Source organism: Podarcis melisellensis (genome assembly GCF_964234715.1).
Source record: "Podarcis melisellensis genome assembly, chromosome: 2".
NCBI lineage: Eukaryota > Metazoa > Chordata > Lepidosauria > Squamata > Lacertidae > Podarcis > Podarcis melisellensis.
This window is the reverse complement of record NC_138529.1, coordinates 16,052,930-16,076,991: the sequence shown is the minus strand read 5'-3', so window position 1 is coordinate 16,076,991 and position 24,062 is coordinate 16,052,930. Positions and strand designations below refer to the sequence as shown.

Sequence of the window (24,062 nt, the reverse complement as noted above, 5' to 3'; positions counted from 1 at the left end):
AATTATATCTAATTGTTCTTTCTTTAATATATGAAAAACTTGATCTCTTTTTCGGGGATGGTTTGGACCATTACAGTTCCAACTCAGAAGTTGCAGAGACATTTTTATTATTGGGTACTTTTCCCACCCACTGCTCCAAGTTCTTGTTCCTCGTCCGTCGGTGCTTGGTTCAATCCAAACGATAGGTTGGTTATGTCCAATGTTCCCCCCTCTACAGTTCCTTTCTGAAAGTCCTCAAGGTTTCTCTCCAAAAAGTGTTCTTTGTCTTGGATTGTTTTTATTTTAATTTTCTTCCCTTTGAAGTTGAAGGACAGTCCTTGTGGGAATTCCCACCTGAATTGAATGTTGTTTTGTTTTAATATTTCGACTAGGTCTTTAAATTGTGTTCTCACCTCCAAAAAGTATCTGGGAATATCTTTGAAGATCTGTATTTGGGAATTTTTGATAACCAATGCCCTCTGGAAATGTAGGTTCAATATTTTATCTCTCTCTTCCTTGGATCTAAAAGTTATTAAACAATCCCTTGGCTTCTTGCCTTGCTTTCTTCCAATCCGGAAGGCTGTAGTTATTGTAAATTCCTCTTCCTCTTCTCCCAACTCTTCACTCCAAAATTCTTGAAACTTATCTGTAAGGAATTCCCCAAGCTTGTCCTCCTCCTCCTCAGGTACCAGTCTCAATTTCAAGTTCTTGCCTTTCCTCTCAAGTTCCATAAGGGCCAGGGCTTCATCATGCTCATGTACCTTCCTTGCAATAGGGACAAATTTCCCTTTGGTTTCCTCGGCCGTGGTCCTCGCGTTTTCGGCTATTTTCCTCGTCTCTGCACTTTCCTGAATTAATCGATTTATAGAATCTGTATTTGTCGATATAATTGTCGTGTTCAAATCCAATCTTGTTGTCAATTCCGTCAGTTTCTTGGAATTCTCTGTAGATTGCCTAGTAAGCGATTCTAAAGATTCATTTATCTTGAGTAGAGCCTGTGTCATGGAATCCATTGATACCGTTGTTGTTCTTTCCTGTGTTGCTGTTGCTCCTGTCAAGGAGCCTCTTTTCTTTTGAGCCTGAGCCTGTTTTGCCTTGGATCTTGTTGATATTTCATCCAGTGGGCCGCTCATATCTCAAGGTCGTTCCCACAGGAACAGTTGCAGCTGGAAAATCCCACTGTTTATGTCTCAATACAACAGTCTCTCTTTTGAGCCTCTAGAGGGAGTACATTGTATCCAATGCGGTAACAAAGAAACAGGGAGAGAAATAGCCATGCAAAGTTCCGAAAGCGAAAGTCCAAATGCAAACCCTACTTTTTGCAGTTTAAAAAGTTACAGTTTTTGTCCGCTAAAGTCCCGTTATTTTATGTCAGACAGATCTTACTTTGTATCCTCAAATTAAGTTTGACAGCTCACTTCAGGCGCTCACTTCCCCGGCAGCCTGGCCAGAGTATCGGCAATGGAAGGTTTCCCATTCAAATCTCCCTTCTTGAGCAGATAGAATTAAGTCAAGTTTCTTCCCCCCCTCTCCTGCTCGTTGGGGGGGGAGGTGCTCTTCCGATGTCAAGTTTAATCAATTTGTAAAGCCTAAACGTTCCCTTTAAACACAGCTTGCTCTTTTCGTTGCTCAGTCAATCATGTAGCTCCGGGGGGCAGACTTCCTTATTTTTTGCCTCTCCCGTTTTCAGCCGAATCTTCTCAAATTTTTAAAGTCCCGTTCCCTTTATTTATTGTTCTTACTCACGGGTGTTGTTTCCAATCGGTAGTTTCAGGAAGGAATCGGCGCTCTCCGTCAATGGCGACGCGCCTTCGCTCCGTGCGCTGGGTTGCGATCCTCAGCACCGCGCTCACACCCGATGCCGCTCCGGAGCCTTTAAAAAGGCTCTTTCGCGATACCGGGGGGCGCAAAGGTGCCCACCGAATCTCCTTGTTCACAGGCTTCAGCGCCTGTGATTTTAGGGGTCCCCCGCTATGGATGTATTTATTCAGACGAGATTTACTCAGAGTATTAAGAGATGTCTTGTCCGCTCTGGTGTATTTTGGAACAATTTCTCTCTAACCTCCTTGTGAATTGTAGACCTAGCTCTAGCTAGTTAGGTGCCGGCTGCAGGTGTTTGAAGGCATTTGCATTTTCAGTGTTTTTCGCTATTGCATTTTGTATTCCTTTAATATTGCAGGTGCTTGCTTTTCCTAATGATATTGTGATAATTCAGCAACATTGCTTTTGCCATTATATCACGTATCGGCTCCACTTTTCATTTTTTGTGTAGGGTGGGTGTGCCTTTCTGGGTTTGTTCCTGCAGTCCATCCTTTTTCCTGCTCTTCAGGAGAAGCTGTGGGTGGTCCTATTCCCATCTGTACTTGAAAAGTGATCTGAGATCTAAGGCTGCAATTCTAATCCCACTTACTCATGAGTAAGCCCATTGAACTCAATAGGACTGAGAAGACATAGTTAGAAATGCACTGTAGGTTCAGATTGCTCACCCAGGTAGCTCCCAAAGCCATAATCCCAGCCCTAGGCTATAAAGGTTTCTGGTTTAGAACTTTAGAATCCCTGACTACTACTACAACAGCAGCAGATCACAACCAGTAGCATTAAGTTCTTTGATTCAAATCCTTTCCAGAACTTTCAGTTATTTGCTCCTTTGAGAAAAGAAAATAACTCAGAATTCATTAAGGCTGAAAAAAGGAGGCTTGAAAAATGACAAACATCGGTGGTCATTTTGAGCAACTTTTCTTTAAACAAGGAAACAGAAAGCATCTACCATTGAAACTAATATTGTGATTGAAAGGGATATTTCTTCACCAAACAGAGCAGTTATTAGTCCTTTTAACTTTCTGCCCTGAAGGAAAATTAAAGCACCGAAAGAAAAAACTGTTCCATGATTTGACCCTGGAAAGTCCTGCTTTTTCTTAGGACATCCCTATTTTCTTCAGAGAAAACTTGGAGGACATGGAGGTATATGACCCATGAGCCAAGGAGATAAGTAAGTATACAATCTTTAGAAGGCATCTGAAGGCAGCCCTGCATAGGAAAGTTTTTTCAATGTTTTATTATGTTTCTTATATATGTTGAAAGCTGCCCAGAGTGTCTGGGGCAACCCACTCAGATGGGCAGGGTGTGAATTTAAAAATTATTTATTTTTTATTATTATTATTATTATTATTATTATTATTATTATTATTATTTTATTATTATTATTATTAAGCAGTCTGCAAAGGACCCCAGTGTGGATGCTCAGGGCTTCTTTAGCAAACAGGGCAATGTAGAACATTGTTCCTAGAGTAGAGAAAGTTTGAAAACTACAGGACTACACCAGCAGGCTATTCAAGCAGGAGCGCTGAGATCAGTGGAAGCGAGAGCCTGTGAGCTTAATTCAAGCATTGTATCAGTGCTTCAGGAAATGCTCAATATTGCAGCGCATGTTGTGCCAGTATTAGAAGGAATTCCAAAGGGTGAGCGGAGCTTTCTGAGAAAGTAAACTTCGCTGCAAAGGTGGGAAGATAAATTGCAATGAACCCAGTCAATAAAGTTATATTTAGAAAGTGAGAGAAATGAATTGAGCCCCCTCCCCTTCTCATTAAGTATCATTGCAGGAGATGACAAACCACCTTTAGGGTGTTTTTATTCCCCTGCTTCACCTAGGTACAATATAATGAATTTCAGGTTGAATCTTTTCCCCCTGTAGATCAACTCAGATTCAGGCACATTAATCACTTCACCGGTTACAATAGGTTTAATGTGTTTCAATCGGCAGATCAAGCTAAGAGGAGAGAGAGAGATTTCACACATGGTTCTCAAAGATGAAGGCAGATTCTCAAAGGAATGGGTGCTTTTCTGCTTTCGTTCTGCATTAACGTGCCTGAGCATTTTTTCCCTACTTAATTCCCAATGAGCAGAATTGCTTGAGTGGAGACTTCCTACTTAGGTAACCGCACAGACACTTACCTGTGCTACAATGCTGAAATTTTGGCTATTCTCGCCCCTTCCCTTTCCAGCTCTTAAAGGATAGCTTCAGAGAATTTGTCAACCAATCACACAACACGATGAATTCCGCAAGCCTCCTAGGCTTATTTGTAACTGAACACACTTGTAGTTGGAAAACGAGGCAATTTGCTGGTTAATAGCCCAGGATGGTCAACCAATGTTTCATTAACAAGAGCTGATGGTTAGGACCAGATCTGCTAATAGCAGGGCAGAGAGAAATAGTTGTGAAATTCTTATTGGGTGTCATTACATTTAACGTTAAGGCTGATGTTCTGTGTTATTGTATTGTTATTTCAACAGTTTGGAATGTTTGTCATTGTATGTGTTGTAATTTATTACATATATATGCCATCTTGTGTCGAAAGATGTCCTGAAATGTGGGACTGAAATTAACATAAGAAGACGATTATGATAATGATTGAGTAGTGGCAGTGGAATTATTATTCTTTCATATGAACCTGCCTGGACTTTGAGATCTTTGGTGGCTGCTCCCAGAATCTGGAATTCCCTCCCTGGAGTTCCCTCTTTGTTGCCATTCACCAGCAGGTAAATACTTTCTTGTTCCAACAGGCTTTTGGTAATTTGCTGGTTTTCATTAAAGGGCTGGTGCCATACTGTTTTTATTATATGTTTTAAACAGATTTTTTAATATGTATATAGTTTTCATTCTATTAATGTTTAGTGGTTTTAAAAATGATCCCCACCCCCTATGTTTTTAGCGATTCTCTTTTTTATCTGCAAGCTGTCTTCAGTCCCATCAGGTAGGGTATAAATAGATTCTGGGCACCACAGTTCAAGAAGGACACTGACAAACTGGAACGTGTCCAGAGGAGGGCAACCAAAATGGTCAAAGGTCTGGAAACGATGCTTTATGAGGAACGCCTTAGGGAGCTGGGCATGTTTAGCCTGGAGAAGAGGAGGTTAAGGGGTGATATGATAGCCATGTTCAAATATATAAAAGGATGTCACATAGAGGAGGGAGAAAGATTGTTTTCTGCTGCTCCAGAGAAGCAGACACGGAGCAATGGATCCAAACTACAAGAAAGAAGATTCCACCTAAACATTAGGAAGAACTTCCTGACAGTAAGAGCTGTTCGACAGTGGAATTTGCTGCCAATGAGTGTGGTGGAGTCTCCTTCTTTGGAGGTCTTTAAGCAGAGGCTTGACAACCATATGTCAGGAGTGCTCTGATGGTGTTTCCTGCTTGGCAGGGGGTTGGACTCGAGGGCCCTTGTGGTCTCTTCCAACTCTATGATTCTATGATTAATATTAATAATAACAGATACGGATTTGTGGCTAGCATCTCGTGCACATCACTTTCCAAACCAGGGGTCAGAGTGCATGGGATACAGAGCAATTGGGAGTGTGTACAAAGCTAATAAATGGACTTCTGAGTGCAAGGACTGCGAGTTCCCTAAAAGTTTAATGCTGAAAACATTTTCTTAGGCTCTGTTTGACTCTTGGGTTATTTTGCATCTGGCTGGCAGATCAGGGTGGCAGATGCGACAAGATCTGAATTCTGCCCACCTTTGATGTAGGTCCATATCTGCTTGAGCCAAACATTGTGTGACCCTTCCCTTTCAAAAGGCAGGGAAGAACAATTGTGAATTTGACCTACTGTGTACGGCACAGCGTTTGCATCACAAAGGTTTGTATCCTGTGCAAAGGATGCGTGCCCTTTCCTCCACTGCATGTATCAGATTGTCGGAAGACAATCTTACTCGGCTATGAGTGATCACCAAAGAAGAAGTATCAGATTGTTAACTTGGGTGGGTGAGTGTGAACTGGCCCCTGGGACAGGGCTGGAACCGGAAGGTATTAAAGGTCACCTACCTTTTCAACTCCTGGCAAATAGAAGGGGAAGAAATAGAGGCAGTGAGAGATTTTACTTTCTTGGGCTCAATGATCACTGCAGATGGTGACAGCAGCCACGAAATTAAAAGATTCCTGCTTCTTGGGAGAAAAGCAATGACAAACCTAGACAGCATCTCAAAAAGCAGAGACATCACCTTACTGACAAAGGTCCATATAGTTAAAGCTATGGTTTTCCCAGTACTGTAGTGATGTATGGAAGTGAGAGCTGGACCATAAAGAAGACTGATCGCCAGAGAATTGATGCTGGAGGAGACTCTTGAGAGTCCCATGGACTGCAAGAGGATCAAACCTATCCATTCTGAAGGAAATCAGCCCTGAGTGCTCACTGGAAGGACAGATCTTGAAGCTGAGGCTCCAATACTTTGGCCACCTCATGAGAAGAGAAGACTCCCTGGAAAAGACCCTGATGTTGGGGAAGATGGAGGGCACAAGGAGAAGGGAACGATAGAGGATGAGATGGTTGGACAGTGTTCTCGAAGCTACCAGCATGAGTTTGACCAAACTGCGGGAGGCAGTGGAAGACAGGAGTGCCTGGCGTGCTCTGGTCCATGGGTCACGAAGAGTCGGACATGACTAAACAACAGCACCTTTTCAAACCTTGCCGGAAGACTGCTGGCAATCTAAACACTCTTTTTAGAATGGCTTCGTAGCTCTGAGAACTTTCAAAACTAACACAGACTCCAGATTGCTGTGTGCGTGATAAAATGCATAATGCCGTCATCTCTGCTTCCTAGAATTTACAATGCTATTTATTCATTGGATTTTTATTTATTTTACGTAAACTTCTCTCTCCCCCCCCCCCCAAATGCACTGAAAAATCAGTTCCTCCCTTCCTGTCGCTGAAGATTCTCAGTGTCTTGCAGATTGGGGCTCTCTCCAGCGGCTCGTCTTTCATCAATCATTCCTTTTCTCATACGTGCTGTCCAATCGTTGTTCCATAATGCTGTTTACTAAAAAATGAAAAACAGAAAAACCTAAATAAAATGTGCTGAGGTCAACACTGCAGTAATAACAAGAACTATAAAGCATGGAGGCAAACACACACCTCAGCACAAACCATCCTATTATTCTGAGATAAAAACTCAAGAGAGGGGTAGAGGAAATAACCCTGGGCGGGGGAGATGGCAGAGAACCTAAGAACTCTCCTAACATTTTTAACCTCTTTATGTCTCCTTTGTAAAATGTTAGTGGCCCAGTTATATTGATAGACTATGAATGGGGCAGTGCATCACCCAGAAAGGGGCCATAAAGAGCAACTTGTTTGTTCAAATTATGGAAACAGTATTTCTTTTTAAAAACGTGTCAGTGTACAGCAGGGACGAAATACAGCTTGTGGAGGCTAAATCTTCTTTTCAGCAACGTACATGAAATCAAAAGTGGAGCTCAGCCTTTCAGGTGTTCTCAAAAGAAAGCCCAGTTGTATCACATGGTCCTTGCTCATAGCCTTACAGTGCAGGGAGCAGGGGGGAATCTGTGGCCCTCCAGACATTGTGGGACCGGGCGTGGTGAAGCCATGAGCGGGGACAGGCACACACACAAACAAGACACAACTGAAACACAGGACAACAGTGTTGGAAAATTCCATTCCACCTCTAGTTGCAGACATGGAACTGTTGCATGTCACATGTCTGTTTATATACCAGCACAGTCTGCTGGGAACTTCCATGTGTGTATAGCTTTTGCTTTAGACTCTGTCTCTCTGAGGAGCAGGGAGGCGACATGTTTTCTTTGTCCTGATTTTTGCTTAATAAATCTTTAGCTGTTAGTATGTTTCCACAAGCCTCACGCCTGTTCTGTTTGCACAGTATGCTCTGCTAATATAGCATGCTTGGGCTTTTGAAGTCTGAGTCGCTGATTTACGTCGCACCAGAGATCGGGGAATCGTCATGGCTGGAAGGGCATGATCCAGCTGAGGGCTAGTCAGCTGGCATCTCGACCACCGAAGGATGCCAACAAACAGTACTTGGGACACAACTTTTATTGATTACAAATGTAAGCAAGTTTTCACAGAACTGTATAGTTGGGAGGGACACCAAGGTTTCATGCAGGAATCTCAGCTAAAGCATCCATGACAGATGGCCCCACCAACCTCTGCTTGGAAACCTCCAAGGGAGGAGAGTCCACTACCGAGCGGGAGGCTGTTCCACTGTTGAACAACTCCCACCATTCCCTCTCTTGCGGAATGGCCCTGCACCCAATGTGGACGCGGGTGGCGCTGTGGTCTAAACCACTGAGCCTCTTGGGTTTGCCGATTGGAAGGTGGGCGGTTTGAATCCCCGTGACGGGGTGAGCTCCTGTTGCTCTTTCCCGGCTCCTGCCAACCTAGCAGTTTGAAAGCACACCAGCATGAGTAAATAAATAGGTACCACTGTGGCAGGAAGGTAAACGGCGTTTCCGTGCACTCTGGTTTCCATCACAATGTCCTGTTGCACCAGAAAGCGATTCAGTCATGCTGGCCACATGACCTGGAAAGCAGTCTGTGGACAAACGCCGGCTTCCTCGAACTGAAAGCAAGATGAGCGCCACACCCCATAACCACCTTTGACTGGATTTAATGTCCAGGGGTCCTTTACCCTTTTTTTACTTTTACCCAATGCACACTGTTCCATTTATTTCCTCTTGCTTGCAAACCCAGTGAACTCCAGTTCAATGACACCATGCACATGCACACTGCCTCAGATGTACACACCTTTGCCTAACTGTGACTTTTCAAATCTGATGGGAACTAGTTTGATGGTAAATGCATCAAACATCAGTATTCCTCAATAAACTATGGGAGCTATATCTAGGGATTGTGGGTAACATCAACATGTGTACTCCACTTCAAACACCAGTGGTGGGAGAGCACTGGAGCAGGAAATGGTCATGCGTACAATACTATGGCACCAGGTTTACATGCAGCCTGCCTCTGAATACCAGGTGATGAGGATCAACAGGAGGTAATGTCTATTGCCTTCAAGCTTGGCTTGGAAGTTTTCTGTAGGCATCTGCGGAAAGTAGGGTGCTAGGCTAGATTAACCTTTAGTCTAAGCCAGCTTGCTTCTTTTTAAGTTCACTTCAGCCAATCAGATGAATTGGTTACCACTCAGTGAATATGGCTCCAGAGGGGAACTGTATTCCCTCGATAAGTACACACACACTCTCTCTCTCTCTCCTAATACAAAAAAGATAAGAAAGGCTTATCGGTGATAGCTGGGTTGTGTTAGCTGTGCCACAGCACTGAGCCATCATTCAATAAGTGCAAGTATCACATGGCAAAACACGGACTTCGGAATCAATCTTTTCAAACGTATCTGTCAAACGGTGGAATGGAAAGGAATCTGCGGGTTTGCTAAACAAAACTTGAAGCACACAGGGGTTTTGATGTTTTGCTTCCATGTGCTTTATTTTAAACCCTTCCTGCCCTGTGAGATTCCACATGTATGCTGGGCCCTCTCACAAAGCCACTTCAGAGCTAGGGAGGAGGTGGGGTTGTGGGCTTCATGCCCCTCCACACACACATGGGGGCTGGCTTTCAGCCCCCACGGTACCAGGGGAATCCTCGGACGCGTCACCACCCCGACCAGCCAGTCGGCTGGCCCGGGAGGTGTGGCCGGCTCTATTTATGGCTGGCGTGGCCGAGGAGCTCCCTCTTTCCCGCGCCTCAGCTGATCAGGTTTTCCCTCCCCTCCCACCCTTTAGGCTAGGCTCTCTGACGTTGCTATGGACTTCGGTTGGTTGCCGTCAAGGGGCCTGGTAGGAATTTTTCCAGTTGGCAGATTGGCACCAGCCATTTGGTTTTCTCCTACTTCGTAGCAAACCGTCACAACTCCCGGTATGGGCGGTTAGGCATTGGTGGGGGTATTATTATGCAGATGAAGGGGGGAAGGAAGTGCCATCACCTTCCCCCAAAACAAAGGGTAGTCTGGTAAAGGATTCCGGGAGGCGTGCCCTTGTCCTAAGCCTATGGATGTGTGGGCCCACGGCACACCCCCGAGCAGTGACCCCGGGGGAGCTCCTAGTTGATGTGCATCAGCGGGACTTCCCCTACTGGTGGTTAACCCTTACCGGTCTTCAAGCAAGTGGGCTGAAGCCGCCGGTTAGTTGATAGGACCAATGCCTAAGCCAATACTGCTCAATTCCTGTAATCAATAAAATTGTGGCCTAATTTGACCCATTAACTCGAATTCTTGTGTCTCGTGTCTTTATTTCTGAGGGGGAGGTGGGAACTCGCCACACAAACATGCACCTGGAACCTTGGTGGTAGAAAAAACATCTTGGAGGAGAGGGAGAGCAGCAGTTTAGAGAGTTTTTAAAGTCTTGACAAGACTTACAACTGTGCCTTGCAGGTCTGCTTGAAAACATGCTGCTTGAGAACATGCTTGTATACTGTACAAAAATAATAATTGGTATGAGGGCCGAAGTCTAAGCAGGAAAGTAAAGGAAATTCTGAATGGTGGTCTTAAATTCACATTTCTATACAGCTTGATTATTCATCCTAATCCCAGTCCGAGAGAGAGATCAGAAAATGGGCACATTCATGACTGATTAGACCCTCCAGAAAGAGGCATGCTTAATCTGAACTTTTGTCTCTGAAAATGAAGTAGCTGCGACTATATGACCAAACAGTGGGAGGGGGAAAGATGGGAGCATCAATTTGGTGTAGCACTGTGTGGTTACTATGATAATGTGCACATGTAACCCTGATGATAGAAACATGCATCATGTCTTGTTAGTACAAGGGAGAAAGAGCTGCACCATGTACAGCTTTTAACCCGGAGGTTGTCTTCTGAGGGACCGTGTGAGTCAGTGAAATCTATTTGAAATCACTGGGGAAACCCTGCAAACACCCCATTCTGCCCCTGCCCCATTCCACCCCTCTCTGTGACATTTCTGGGTAACTTCCAGGCTCAGCGCAATGCACATGTGAGCATTCACACACATATTGAACAAGCGTAAATGAGGGGTTGCCTGTACTTAGAAATCTTGCTAGAAATCTTTAGGCAGGCTCCACCGTTCTCTCCTGTGCTTCTTGGCATCTTAAGGGCAACGCCCATCTTTTTGGCACAAGGATTAAACCTGCTGCTCTGTGGAAACCAGTGCTAGGTAGCAATTAACTTGTTTTTGTTTGTTTTTTTAAAAGAAAGAAACCTCTTCTTTAATCAGCATTCTCCCCATTTATCAGTTTTGCAGAATGGCAGATTGCAAATATCCATGCCCTGTGCCTGTCCAAAATGCTTTTCATTTTACAGCACAGCCTCTGTTATGGCAGCCTTAGGACATGCTACTGTAATTCTGAAAATTACAACACGCAGGAAAAAAATGATACACTGGGGTGCCGTAAAGCAGCCTAATGAAGCTTGGCAGTCTAAGCCAGGCATCCGCCCTATAATAAGGACAAGCTACCAACATATTTATTATGGCCTTTTACTAGTCAACCAGCATTAGTTATAGCCTTGGTAGTCACATTAGATTACAGCCACAGCACATTTTACTAGAGTTGTCTATCCCGCTCGAACTGTCAATCATGCTGCAATGATTCCTTCATATCGTAATACTTTTACACTGCAGACAAGCTGAAATAACACAAATGCTGCCTCACTAATAACTCGGTGGTTTTCCCAGCATTCTGTTTCAATACGTTCAGAATAAATTTTAATCTTCACCGTCGAGCAGAGTGGGCGTCGAGCAGAGTGGGTGAGATCAAGAAATGCATTTTTTAAAAAAAAAATCAGAGCAAAAACTCCGCCAAACTCCAAGACCATCGCATTCTCACAATCTCCTTCCTCAAACTCTTAACTCCCCGCAGGCCTCAACGGTTGGTGCAAGGACTCTTGGGATTTCAATTGCAAAGGCCCGTGCAATTGCCAGGTGCTGTCTCTGTGTCTTTTCTGACCTTTCTGGATTCTTCTGGGCTTATTTGGGGGATTTTACAAATCACTTCTGGGTTTGTTGCGACGCGCAGTTGCGTGCATATTGAATGTGCTTAAATTGGGGGCTGCCTGTATCAGTATCACAGGAAAAAGAGCTGGAGGATTATCAGGAAATGCTAATCCTTCTCCCTATGAAAAACATGATGTCAGAATGCAACCTTTCATGTGTCTTTTCCTTATTTTGTCCCTCCTGCTGCTGCTGCATGTTCCTATTGGAACTGGCCTTTCAATTAGCACCATTTAAGACCCAGATTCCCCAGTTGCACCTATGGCAAATGTATTTTTAAGGCTGTAGTGTTGCCATGTGGAAATACTTTGAGCACGATGCTTGTTTGAGCAGATGGCGTGTGTTCGTTGGCACACCAAGTAAAGATTTGCAGCACAATCCTATGCAAGAAGAATGTATTCAATGAGCCGACTCCCAAGATTCCAAACCCGGTCTATCATGAAATCACAATGAGCCTCTTTGAATTAGGAATGGACCTTTTGTTTTGTTTTGTTTTGGTTTGGTTTGGTTTTTTTAAGTGGTTCCAATACCCACATACAGTGGTACCTCGGGTTACATACACTTCAGGTTACATACGCTTCAGGTTACAGACTCCGCTAACCCAGAAATAGTGCTTCAGGTTAAGAACTTTGCTTCAGGATGAGAACAGAAATCATGCTCCAGCGGCGCGGCAGCAGCAGGAGGCCCCATTAGCTAAAGTGGTGCTTCAGGTTAAGAACAGTTTCAGGTTAAGAACGGACCTCCGGAACGAATTAAGTACTTAACCCGAGGTATCACTGTACTGATAAGTGCTGTGAGTGCCAGCACAAAATGGTGGTTGTGGACATAAAAAGAAGTGCCAATACGGGTGATTACCATGACCAAAAATCTGGAGAATCTGGAGAAATCTGACTATTTTTGTTTCTCATTTTTCCATTTAAAATCTGGGAGCTACTGATGGAAATAGGCTAAAATAGTACACTATAGAAGTAACTTGGCAAAAGCTGTCACTTTCATTCCCCAGTGTCCATCTCTCTGCTGGCACATTTCCAAGGCAGAAATGAGACACTGAACTCCAGCAATTAAAAGGATATTAACTGGCTTTTTAGATTTCCAGATACACAGCCAGCATCACCACAGACACTAACGGGAGATGCCACTTTATACAACTAGTCGTTCGGGGAACACATGCCAATAAAGACCTTGCAGAGATTTTCCTGGTGGTGGTATTGAACTGGAAAGCTACTCAGACAAACCCCTCCAGGTGCTTTGACATTAGCATCTTGATTTAGATGACATGGGACTTGTATTGGCACCAGCCAAGTCCACGCCGATGAACCACACCAATTAAAATGGAACTCTGGGTAAGTAGATGCTTTATTTATAAATCACCCAATTGCAACTGCTTGTCCTGCAGAGAGTGGTAGGTTTGCAAAAACCAACCAATCTACTTGTGAGATCTACATAATTGTATATCTCTTATATGAAATTACTTCTGTACTTTAAAAGGTAAAGGTATCCCTGACCGTTAGGTCCAGTCGCAGGCAACTCTGGGGTTGTGCACTGATCTCGTTCTATAGGCCGAGGGAGCCAGCGTTTGTTCGCAGACAGCTTCTGGGTCATGTGGCCAGCATGACTAAGCCGCTTCTGGCGAACCAGAGCAGTGCACAGAAACGCCGTTTACTTTCCCACCAGAGCGGTACCTATTTATCTACTTGCACTTTTAGGTGCTTTCAAACTGCTAGGTGGGCAGGAGCTGGGACCAAACAATGGGAGCTCACCCCGTCGCAGGGATTCGAACCACCAACCTTCTGATCAGCAAGCCCTAGGCTCTGTGGTTTAGACCACAGCACCACCCATGTCCCTTCTGTACTTTAGAGGAAGTTTATGATGTTTTATGCTGTGTTCTTAAGATGAATTGTATACCGCCCTAGGTACTTTGATTGAAGGGTGTTTTAAAAGCATGACAAATAAATAATAGGCATCTCTATATTTTTTTTATTATTCAAGTCCTTATTTGTATTTTGTGTGTGTGTGTGTTTAAATGAATAATCTATAGAGCTAATGCACTTATAGTGTTATAAGAGATCTAGGTCCAGGTTTTTGTAGGCTTCTGAAGAAGACAACTGAAGTGACCTATAAGGTATGTGCCAGGGAACTGCCATCAGTGCAGGAGGGAGAGAGCAAAAGCCAAATGGATTATAGAGAGCCTCCAGGGATCGTGGGAAGTAGCTCCTCTTCAACGGAGGAGAGTAAACGCGGCTCCAGTGGAGAGGAGGTGCAGGAGTCGGAAGTGGCGAGGCGGTCCCAGGACTCCTTGCCTGGGAGAAGCAGGGAGGGAAGGGGTCCTCCGCTGCCCACGCCCTCTTTGCGCAGAAAGCATTCGCACCGAGAAGGGAGGCGCAGATTGGGCGTCAAGAAGCTGCTTTGCTGGGGAAAGTTTAAGAACCGCCCACTCACGGATTCTGCCAGCGATTGAGTCAGCCATGGGAGAGTGGTGCTCCGGACAGATAAAGTTTATTTTGGCAGCAAAGCCAAAAGACTTCACAGCCAAGTAGGGAGATATTTGCTTGCTTGCTCCCGAGCAACCCCCTTGGAAACATAACAGTATGCTTTATACATTTATCTGGTTTTGTCTAGATAACACTGGTCAGCAGGTCATAATGCTTACCTTCTTGGCACGAGATGCTTCATTTGGCTGATTTTTGCAGATCAAGCTGCAAGTATAGGACCAGATCAAACCAAATAAAGTTCTGTTTCTGGTCAGTTGCAGCAATTCGGATTTTGATCTTTGTGAAGACCTTTAGATCCCCACATGTTCCAAAAAAAGGCCATTCTAGATTTCTGCATTTTGTTGCTAATGTAAAATCCATAAAGCTTCCAAGCTAAATTTGGTTAATGAACAACTTGCAATCCCCATTTCTTGTATCCCATCAAGGGGTTGTTGCCATCACCCCACCATCACTAATCTGCCTTCATTCTACATTCTTCAAATGCTGAAAACAATCTGATTCACCTTGGACAGTACTGATATTAAACATATACTTCTCTCTCAAAATGTGCTTTATTTGAAATGTCTCCAGAGATAGATTATATCGAGCAATGAGGTAGTAATTTAAATGTGTCATGCAAATCGGCTTACAGGTCCATTACCACGCATCTTTATTTCTACAAAGAACACTTCTTCATAAGCCCCTAATAACAGCTCTTGCAGGAAATAGCTATATATATATTATTTTTTGACTTCAAATATTTAATATGGCACCATTTAAGAGTTCGTTTTCTTCGCTCTATACCACAGATCAGTGTCACAGAGTGTAATGATAGGGTTATTTTCTCTTTCAAAAATAAGATTGTGTGGATCTGGAAAAGCTTTCTTTCTTTATTAAACAAGAGCCTTGAGGCCATAATACAAGTTTTCTCATAAATGAGGAAAGTATATTCTTCTTATCCATCCAAGCTAAGGAAGAGATTGCTGTTCATAAAAGCAAAATATACTTTCAGGGATAATTTGAGAGCCAAGTGCATAGCTGACTTGTTCTTCTTACAGGAATACTTCTTAATTGTTGGCAGTTAGGAAAAATCAGGAAAAGATGACCAAGCCATCACTGTTGGGAACGAAGGAGATGAGAAAGGATCAAGCCTGGGTAGCTCAGTTGGTTAGAGTGTGTTGCTGATAATGCCAAGGTTGCAGGTTCAATTCCCATATGGGGGTAAATTTTCAATGATGCGTTGTATTAGGATTTCCCCCTCAATTTCTTTCCTTTTTTTAATAAATAATTTTTATTGGTTTTTACACATATTTTCCAACATATCATCCTTTTAAACATCATTTCAAAATCTTTGGCTATCACAGCCTAAGACTTCCTTCAACCTCAACTGATGGTTTTCTAAAACCCTTTCTAATTACCGTATTTTTCGCTCCATAAGGCGCACCGGACCATAGGGCACACCTAGTTTTTAGGGGGGGGAATAAAGGGGAAAAAATTATTTCCCCCCCAGCCCCAAAGAGCAAAGAAGCCAAGACAGCGAGCGGGATCCATCCCGCTCGCTGTCTTGGCTTCCTCTTTCGCCGCGCGCAACCTCTCCAGATGGATCCCGCTGGCTGTCTTGGCTTCGTTTTTAGCCGCGGGGCTGGGTCGGGGGAAGCCCGAGCTTACCCTGACCCCAGCCCCCAGAACAGGTCCAGGAGTGGCAGCAAGATTGCACACAACGTCACCGCCGCTCCCGGAGCTTGTAGGGCTGGGAGCGGGGGAAGCCCAAGCAGGCTCCAAAGGCTTGCGGATAGCTGCCTGAAGCCCGGGGAGCACAGTGGGAGTTGGCGCTGCGCTCCCCGGGCTTCAGGCTGCAGGCTGCTCCCGCCGTGCTCAGAAGGGTTGCGGATAGCTGCCTGAAGCCTGGAGAGCGAGAGGGGTCGGTGCGCACCAACCCCTCTCGCTCTCCAGGCTTCAGCGAAAGCCTGCATTCGCTCCATAGGATGAATATAATTTTCTTATTGGTTTTTGCACATATTTTCCAACATAACAACTCAAAAAACAACGTAACAAATATTTGGCTATCACAGCATAAGACTTTCTTCAACCCCTTCTAAGGGTTTTATTAATTCCTTTCTAATTTTGCATTTTGTTACTATAGATACAGCTATAAATCTAAATAAAATTTATTTATACTCCGCCCTCCCCAGCCAGAACCGGGCTCAGGGTGGATAACACCAGTAAAATTACAGTAAACATAATGGGGCGGACAATTTAAAATACAGGTTAAAATGCAATTTAAAATGCAGCCTCATTTTAAAAGTAGCCCATAGATCAAAACCATAAGGGGAGGGAAACATAAGGGTCAGACTGAGTCCAAACCAAAGGCCAGGCGGAACAGCTCTGACTTGCAGGCTATTTTTAATCCTTTTAACAAAAATTTGTAAAGTCCTCCTTACAAAACTTCCTAATAAAATTGTTTCTTGTCCAGCTCCTTTGACCTGCTAAATTTAAACAGAGAATATTACCATGAATTCCTAAAAAGCTAACTATGTTTTCAATTATTTCGTTGCGAAAGATGAGTTTGCCAGCCTGTAGTAGAACAAGTGAGTTCTGTCAAAACCATGTCATTGTGGAACTTGGCACTAAACAATCTGGAATAAGTGCACAGTGCTCCTGTGAGTTCACCCCATCACATGCTAATCAAGACTGACCACTGCAAAAGTGTGACTGTGGCTCCGGTTCACAACTAGAAGAGATCACAATATCAAAAGACCGGTAAAATGCTGAATTTCAGACACCACGGAATTCAGCAGCAAGCCTAATGAAAAGTTCTAGCAAAACAAAAACAGGGACATCTGGTATCACAGAATCTGGGCAGGCACACAAAACTGACCAAAAATAAAACACAGCAAAAAGCTTGTACAACTGCAGAATACGTGCAAGTGGATAAGAAGCAGTCATGGCATACATATTTATTCCTTTCACACCGAAAGTTGATGGTGCAATGCCAAAAATGGTATCGCTTCTAGGATATGGAACTACTCTGTGAACACATTCCTCATGTGGATCTGTGAAATTCCTGCTTCTGCTACATGCTGGGACTCCAAAAAAACAACAACAGGGCAGGCAGGGTGTCAGGCACCTGACTGGCCACAATGCATGTCTAGTAGGATGCAGGTGGCGCTGTGGTCTAATCCACTGAGCCTCTTGGACTTGCCAATCAGAAGGTTGGCAGTGCAAATCCCCGCGACAGGGTGAGCTCCCATTGCTCTGTTCTAGCTCCTGCCAACCTAGCAGTTTGAAAGCATACCAGTGCAAGTAGATAAATAGGTACCACTCCAGTGGGAAGGTAAACGGTGTTTCCGTGCACTTTGGTTTCCGTCACGGTGTTCCGTTGCACCAGAAGCAGTTTAGTTATGCTGGCCACATGACCCAGAAAGCTGTCTGTGGACAAACACCGACTCCCTCTGCCTGAAAGCGAGATGAGCGCTGCAACCCCATAGTCGCCTTTGACTGGACTTAACCGTCCAGGGATCCTTTACCTTTACTTTTTCTGTGTTCAGACCCAGAAACACCCCCCTAAATAAATTCACACTTGACTCAAATTTTGGTTTTGGCAGAATTTAAGCCACAACTTTATTGATTACAGAAAGTGACTGGTTGCATAGGCTCTGGTTTGACTAGCTCCCTGCCATGCAGGGAGCGCTGACCCAGAGCACCAGAATAGGTCAGCCAAGGGTGAACACCTGGATAAGCGGAAAGCCAGGAACAGGCTATCTCCGCCACCCAAATGTCCCCCTGGACTCAGGCAAAGGCACAACCCCCTCTCAGGGGATGACCAAACCATCGAGTCCCTGGATTCCTTTAAGGGAATACCCTTCACAAAGGGATGGCGAGAGCGTTCTCCCATCCCTATCACCTGAACCAGAGTCTATCCGCAACCTTACAAGTTGTGACGATTTACTACGCGGCAGGTGAAATGGCAACAGCCAATCAGCCAAGTGGGGAAATTCCTGCCATGCCCGTGTCCCAACGACAGACGACACATGACGGCATAGCAAGGTCAAGCACAAAGCCCTAAATGTCAGGAGAGGTGGGCAGGTGTTCCGAATGCACGCGCCAAAAGAGGAAGCTCTGGGTCACGTGCATAGGTTTAAATAGGTCCTTCAAACCGTTTGGACTGCGTCCCATTGGCCAGATTGCACCCAGCTACGAGAGACCTACCAATCGGGTGTTGTGGCTGACCAATCGTACCCACCCACAACACAGGGTGTCGGTTTCCAGGTCTCACCGCAATACGTGCCCTCTTTAAGGGAGGACCCAATTTACCTAGTGGGTGGCATTTGGTTGGATATGTGAGAAATTGTGCAGGCTTGGTGTAAATATGTTATGCAGGTCCAGGGTCAGTGTGTGAAATCCTTGGACAGGTGCCAGGAGCTCATAAGCCTGGCAAGTGCCCAATACCTGATGCCTACCTCAATTTCCCCTCCTAACCTGGCACTCTGAGCATCACCAGCCAGCTGAGTTTAGCCACACTTTTAATTTCCCACAACATTCCATGCAAGCATCGTGGTTTTACGATTTTATGATTCCCACCTGCCCAGTGCTTCAAAGGAAACAACAGAAAAGTCTCAAAGACAGCACTGGAAAGAATATATTCATCAAATAATAATAGCTCTTAATAAAACAATAAAATGTTGAGTGCATTTTCCCTGATGACAACCTTCCTCGGGGCCAGAAGACTGCATGATTCTCCTGTCAAAGAAGCATCTCTCTCACTGATTTAGTAGGGCTATTATTACCTGATAAAGGCACTTTTCAGAATCATTTTCGGTTTTGCCTCTCCTTTTGCTGCTAACAAACAAATGATACAGCATGGCAGTAACGATGAAACCTCTTTTTTAGTACTGGTTCCTTTTTCCGAAACAGAAGAGAAAGGAGCGTCTGGTGATCTCACCACCATTGGAAGGAGCCAAATGTCGAACATGGGTTCCACCAGATAAAACAAGAAATGGCAACCTTTTGTCAGCTCCACTGCTAGGAATGTGTAATTTGCAAACAGCTGGAGCCAGAAACACAGCATTTTCTTAGACAACACCCAGAGGTGATGCGCTCAAAACAGAGATATGAGGGGTAAATAATCAAGCAGGGGAGAGAAGGGGAAGGAAAGCACAGTATGGGGAGTTTGATTGGCATCTGCATGACCCTGGGATTTCATACACCCTTATGGAAAATTGAAAAGCTGTGAAGTGTTGGAGGCAAAAAATAAATAAATCTCAGGTGCTGAGACTGCAGGGAAAGCACCCAATTCATTGTTGCCTCCCCAGTTGTTTTTAAACAGAAGACAGGTTTCAGAAGTATAAACAGAGAGTGGGTAAGCATCAATCTCTCTCACTTTTATTTTTTTCCTAACAAGAAAATCCTTCATCCTTCCTGCCCCAGGTAAGAACCTCAAAGCAACATCTCTCACACCATCTGGCATATTCCTGACGTCTGACACGGCTTGTTTGCCTGAAATGCAAAGCTCACTGCAGGCCGATGAGTTTTTATATTGCAGTCATTTCCACCTCCTCCTCAGGATTTAACATGGTGAAACAAGGTACAAAAGCCAGGACACAACATGTTACAATGTGACAAGATGAAATGATAATTTCTACAAATAGTAATTCCATGGCATCTCAGGTGGAAACGAGATTTGCATAAATCCCATTATGATTTTGGTCTCTGGCTCCGGTTGTTGTTAATGCTATGCTTTACGGTGCTATAAATTGAATTACAGCAATACTGTTCTGCAGTTGCAAGACAGGGAAATCTCATAGAGTCGGGTGTATCAAATTCCCCTCAGGCAGGTTTTACGGGAGAGTGGGGTCCTGGGGGAGGTTTCCCCTGAGCTCTGTCCAAATTAGGGGGGGGGGGGACTGCGCAGAAAATAAACCTGAATGTATTTTTTTTTAATCCTCAAAGGAGAGATAACATGATTGAGGCAATAGTCTGAAGTCAAATGCTGCCGTTCTACAGGTGAAGCTTAATAATAATAATAATAATAATAATAATAATAATAATGTCCCCCCATCTGGATGGGTTGCCCCAGTCCCTCTGGGCAGCCTCCAAAACATTTAAAAACATAATAAAATATAAAACATCAAAACTTCCCAATACAGGGCTGCCTTCAGATATCTCCTAAAAGTTGTGCAGTTGTTTATCTCCTTGACATCTGATGGGTGGTCATTCCACAGGGTGGGCGCCACTGCAGAGAAGGCCCTCTGCCTGGTTCCCTGTAACCTCACTTCTCGCAGCGAGCGAACCACCAGAAGGCCCTCAGAACTGGACCTCAGTGTCCGGGCTGAGCAATGCAGGTGGAGATACTCCTTCAGGTATAATCAAATCAAAACATAAAACCAAAAAATATATAATTAAAATAAAAACAACAGCCCAGTAACCGCCCCCCCCCTTTACCCTTTTCCCAAGGCAGGTTACAACAATTTAGGAGCAGGGAAACCGGGGTTCAAATCTCCACTTAGCTATGAAGCTCACTAGGTGACCCAAACCTAGTCACTATCTCTCAAATTAGCCAAAACCTCACACGACTGGTATGAGAATAAATTGGGAGGCATTTTTTTAGATTTGCCCTGAGAGAGTCTTTAAGCCTCTTTTATGGACCACCAGCATTATGCTTTCCATTTTAAAGTTTGGAATAGAGTGGTTGCTTTGGAAGACGATCATCAGGCATCCGCACAACATGACCAGTCCAACGAAGTCGACGTTGAAGAACCATTGCTTCAACATTTGTGATCTTTGCTTCTTCCAGTACACTGGCATCAGTTCGCCTCTCTTCCCAAAGCAACAACATTTCCAAAGCAACAACATCAAGGCAGCCCCACATAGTGTTATGGGTCACCATGGCCAGGCTATTCCTGTGTCACTTGTGCTTCCAGTGACAGTATTGGATCTAGGAGCACTCCCAGATTACACAGGGGGAGAGCAACCGCCCCAGAGCAGGCAACTAAGTTGTTGTGCTAATGGAAGCTGTGAACAGGAAACAGGAAAGGATCAGAACAAAGTGCCAAACAAACACAAGACAGAGCAAGTAAGCTCCAGATGCTTCAAAAGTGTGAATTAAGCCACACTATATATAATCATGGAATCGTAGAATTGGAAGGCACCCTGAGGGTCATCTAGTACAATTCCCACAATGCAGGAATCTCAACTAGATCAAACATGGCTGATGGCCATCCAACGTCTGCTTAAAAACCTCCAGTGTGGGCCCAGAGTTTCACAGGAGATCTCTAAAGATGTAAATTGTTTCAGTGGCCATTTTCTCTCCTTAGGTAAAACTGTCAGGAGTTCGGCCTACACTCAAGTAGGACCCTGGTAGAGAAACATGCCCGACTAGCATGTTCTCTCCCTCCTGGTCGATCATTTGGGAGCTTCATAAGCTTTCTTCAGCCTGAACATCACAGCAACCAATGCCAACCGACACCGGCACATTTAGGGATCTGCAGAGTTTGCGCATGATGCGTAACAGACCTCAGCAACTCAGCATTTTGGCTAATCTACTTTATTTACATATAAACACACACGGAGCACAGCAACATGGCTCCCTCTCTCTCTAGCATCAGACAGCAAAGAGAAAAAGAACAAAGGACAATAGTCCCACTTCACGGAACACAGTAACACAAACATCCTGTCTCCGTTGCTTCCCACTCTGTGGAGTCAAAACATATACTGTCATGTGATAGACAACAAGCCTATGACTGCAATCATGGAGCAGGAATTCTAACATGGGGCTATGGTTCTGTCGGATAGGAGGCCAAAGTTTAACAGAGAATTCTCAGCACCCTCATCAAATTACAGTTCCCAAGATTCTGTGGGGGAAGCTATGGAGACTAAACTGGGATCGATCTGCTTTAAGTGTGTAGCTATAGACGTGTCCTTGGAAACACTAGACTGATATCTGTTAATTAATTCACTTGATTATGCAAGTTAATATTACAGGACAATGTTATAGCACACCTTTGAGTTCATGCCAATATCTAGCCTCATTTATTTCTCACTGCCAGCCACTGAAATATAAGAATTGTAATTGGGTGAAAATATTCAGTGTCATTATTTTACCATAAGAGGTATCAGCTGTTGATGGCACCTTATAGCTTGTTTTTTTTTCTTGTGCACGCTGATGAACAGCTGCTAATAAAGAAATTGCCACTTAATAAGCAGAAATTTTTTTCTTTAAAAAAAGTTATGGATTTAATTTTCCCTGTAGTCGTTGTTGGGAGAGCTTCTGATAAATCACAAAGTTGAGCAAATCTCATGACATGCATTGTACTTGCAGAAAACAAACACTCAAAGGAATATATAGGTTGAGCAGGGCGAAGTTGATGCCCATTATATTAATGATATATGAACTGCCCCATAAATTCAAAAGCCAACAGCAGGATAGTACCTTTATTAGGCTAACTAAAAGGTCACAAAGTAGTGATGATGAGGGGTCACCAACATGGCTCATGCGTTCCTGCAGAAGGTTGTTGTTCAAGACTCCTAGCTGTTCCTACACTCCATTTTAAGACCAAGACTGAAACCAATGCCGATTCCAAGCTCCAATCCTACATGTAACTACGTAAGATCAATGGGACCTACTTATGGGTAGAGATGTATAGGATTGGGTTGTAAATCTGTTTAAAACAACAACTGCTGTTTGCATCAACACAGGGCATATCAGGGAAAAGGGCTTCTACAGGTTTCGTCCAGTTCTTAAGGTGGTTTTGAAGGCTGTCAACTCTGCAGTTGAGTTTACCCAATTTCTGTTTTGAACTACGGGGGAAACCACTGTGGTTGACCTATGCCCCTGACTCATTTGAAAAACAGCAAGAGTCCTGGGGTGCTTTAAAGACTTTTATTACGGCACGAGCTTTTGTGAACCACTGATTATGGAGGACCCTGTCCTCAAAGTTATTTTCTTTAAGTATTATAGAAACACACAATTACAAGTATATAAAGGATGTATTTTAAAAATATATTGATTTATAATGAACTGTTCAGGTTTTATGGAAGTGACTATCATTTGTTATTATTTCTATCATAAGCTCAGCCAAATATAATATGTTTAGGTTGAAGAATGACAATGGGAGAGTGTGGTAGATCACGGTCAGCTTTTTATATTGGATGGTAGATCACAGCCTACTTGAAGTTGGACATGCCTGCTGTAGCGCTTTTAAGCATCTTTCATTAATGTCTGCCCAGCATTGTATTTAAAATTCCAAGCCACCAGGTGGTCTCGTTTTTCTGCAGTCTGCTAACCCACAAAAAAATCAGTTTCCACCCTAAGATGAGCTGCTCTAAAACTATGTAGGCATCAACCTTTCTGTAGTTGCTGCGCCACAACAGTCAGAAGTTTGTGTTTTAAAAACAAATTCCTATAGTCAGATTTAGAGCTGAAGGATCAAAAGTAGGGGTCGGTAAACTACGGCTCGTGGGCCAGATCTGGCCCAATTGCCCTCTGAATCCAGCCCACAAACGGTTCTGCAATCGCCACTTGGATCGGCGCAATTGCCTTTTCTTTATCTTTCTTTTTCGGGCACCATTTTTTGCAAAAAAAAACAAAAAACCCTGGACTATATCTCCCAGCATGCTCTGAGATTGCTCAGACTTCCACAACGCTGGCCAATCCGAAGCCTTAGCAACCTCAGGCCTCCCCTCCATTGTCCTGTTTGACACGAGCTGGCGGCCAATGGTGACCCTTCCCGAGACTCACTGCTCCAACCAGGGTGAGGCGCATGGCAGGGCGCCTTGTTGATGTCTAGCTCTGAGAAGGGAGGAGAAGCGAAGGGTCAGGAAGAAGCGGGA

The 24,062-nt window shown here is 44.1% G+C and overlaps 1 long non-coding RNA gene across 1 annotated transcript in view; it reads right to left on the bottom strand.

Moving 5' to 3' along the window:
• Positions 1 to 6,614: 6,614 nt before the first annotated feature.
• The window catches only part of LOC309363018, an 85,166-nt gene continuing 67,718 nt past the window's right edge, over positions 6,615 to 24,062 (bottom strand). The window contains exon 4 of the long non-coding RNA XR_014165160.1: positions 6,615 to 6,794. This is a non-coding gene — a long non-coding RNA (uncharacterized lncRNA). The remainder of the gene's footprint in view (positions 6,795 to 24,062) is intronic.